We start from the raw sequence: 2,596 nt of genomic DNA on the forward strand, positions 1-2,596 counted from the left end.
GGTCCACTGAAGTCAGCTAAGGAACTTAGGGCTGTAATACCCTGGTCCAAAAGTGTGTTGTTCCAAAAAAAACAAAAAACCATTCAACAAGATGAAGACTTCTGGAGAACTTGGAATCTTGAACAATCTGTTGTCTCGTTGGGCTGTTATAAAAGCATTACATGACTGGGGGTGGGGGGTGGATTTTGCTCGGCCACCCATTTTTTAAAAAACATGCTCCAATTTCTGTGGAACATGTGCAGTGAATCACCCTTCAGCCCCGTCAGCCCCCTACTGGTAGGGTTGCCAACCTCCAGGTGGCACCTAGAGATCTCCAGACAACCAAGACCAGTTCCCCTGGAGAAAATGGCTGCTTTGGAGGGTGGACGGTATGGCATTACACCCTGCCGAGGGGCCTTCCCTTCCAAAACTGCCTTATCCTGAATCAGACCGTTGGTCCATCAGCAGCTCTCCCGGACCGGTCTTTCTCATCATCTCCTTGCCTGGTCCCTGTAACTGGACATGCTGGGGATTGAACCTGGGACCTTCTGCATGCCAAGCAGAGGCTCTGCCACTGAGCCACAGCCCTTCCCCAAGCCAGTATTCTCTACTCAGACATGCAGTGGCTCTGCATGGTCTCAGGCAGGGGTCTTTCACATCACCTCCTTCCCTGTCCCTTTAACTGAAGATGCCGGGGATTGCACCTGGGACCTTCTGCATGGCGAGCAGATGCTCTACTAAATAAGCTGCAGCACCCTCCCCAGGCTGTGCCAGATTTACATATAAGCTAAACAAGCTATAGCTTAGGGCCCCACTCTCTTGGGGGCCCCAAAATGTTTTAAAGGAAATAATAATTATTTCACTATTAATATACTTCTTCTTAATTGTATTTCAGTTCAACAATTACTTTTGATAAAATACATATTTTGTTATGTGCAAATGGCTTTAGATACCTATTAGGTCCATAAATTACCATATAGCATATGTAGAAAAGAGCAAGAGTCCAGTAGCACCTTAAAGACTAACAAAAATGTTTTCTGGCAGGGTGTGAGCTTTCGTGAGCCACAGCTCACTTCTTCAGATACAGCTAGAATGTGAACCCATCTGTCTTTAAGTAGAAGAGAGTGAATTCAGACAAGCATTAGTATGTAAATGTGAATAGCAGGCGTGATGGGATTAGGGGTGGTCTGCAGAAGAGTCTGTGATGTCCAGGGGAAGAGATGGGCGTGGAGAAATCAGCATTGGTCATGAGCCATGAATGCAAGGTCTTTATTCAGCCCAGGTAAATGCATTGACTTTAGTTTGAATATCAGCTGTAATTCAGCAGTTTCTCTTTCTAACTACCTGAGTTCGATGCCAACGGAAGTCGGTTTCAGGTAGCCGGCTCAAGGTCGACTCAGCCTCCCATCCTTCCGAGGTCGGTCAAATGAGTGAAGCACTGGTTCCCAACCGGGGGTCCATGGACCTCCATGGGTCCACGAGAACTAAATTAAGGTCCGCGAAACAAAGTTATAAACCCATAATAAATTAATATTTTCAATTAAAAGTTCTCTATTATAAAATATATATATTCAAATATTATTCTAAGTTTAATGTTTAACTAACAGTTATGATTAAAGTTTATTTTCAAATTCTCGGAATTTTTATTTTGAACCTTGGGGTCCCTGCCCCGAACAAAAAAGTCCTAGTGGTCCCTGGTCAAAAAAAGGTTGGGAACCACTGGGGTAAAGGGAAGAGGACTGGGGAAGGCGCTGGCAAACCACCCCGCAAACAAAGGGTGAAAACGCATGGTCGCTTTATCCTCCTTTAATCCGTTTTCACCAGGATCGAACACACATTAAGCGAAACGCATGCGTTCGATCCTGGCTGAATCCTGGCTGAAACAGGGATTAAAGGAGGATAAAGTGACCATGCGTTTTCACCCTAAGTCTGCTTTGGAAATGTTGGGATGTGACGTCACCCCATGGGTCGGGAATGACCCGGTGCTTGCACCCGACTTATGGCGACCCCTTTTGGGGGTTTTCATGGCAAGAGACTAAGAGAGGTGGTTTGCCAGGGCCTTCCTCTGCACAGCAACCCTGGTATTCCTTGGTGGTCTCCCATCCAAATACTAACCAGGGCTGACCCTGCTTAGCTTCTCAGATTTGATGAGATCAGGCTAACCTGGGCCATCCAGGTCAGGGCTCAGGGGACCTTTACCTTTACCTTTATATATCCAACACACAAAAAACAGCGCCAATTTGTTGTTGCCAAAGGACAGCTGGACATCTAAAGGGCCCCATGACCTTCCATCGCTTAGGGCCTCCTCAAACCTCAACCCGGCCCTCCCCAGGCCCCACCCCCAGAAGTCTCCAACCCAGAGCCAGCGACGCCTTGAAGCGCTTTGTTGCCCTTCCCTTCCGAAAAGTTTCTTTGCGCCTCCCTCCCAGCAGCCGAGCCCAGCCGGCAGCCAATGGGCGGGGAGTGCGCGGGGGCCAGCTGCCCGCGCCCAAAGGGTTCGCTTTGCGCAAGAGGAGCCCGTGGAGGAAGTGAAACCGACGGCGGCGTCCCTCTTTCCTGGCGGCGCTGTTGCAAGCTGCCCCTTTGGATCCCGGGCTCTGCGGCGGAAGGAGGGGAG

This window comes from Euleptes europaea, chromosome 3, assembly GCF_029931775.1.
Source record: "Euleptes europaea isolate rEulEur1 chromosome 3, rEulEur1.hap1, whole genome shotgun sequence".
NCBI classification, from domain to species: domain Eukaryota; kingdom Metazoa; phylum Chordata; class Lepidosauria; order Squamata; family Sphaerodactylidae; genus Euleptes; species Euleptes europaea.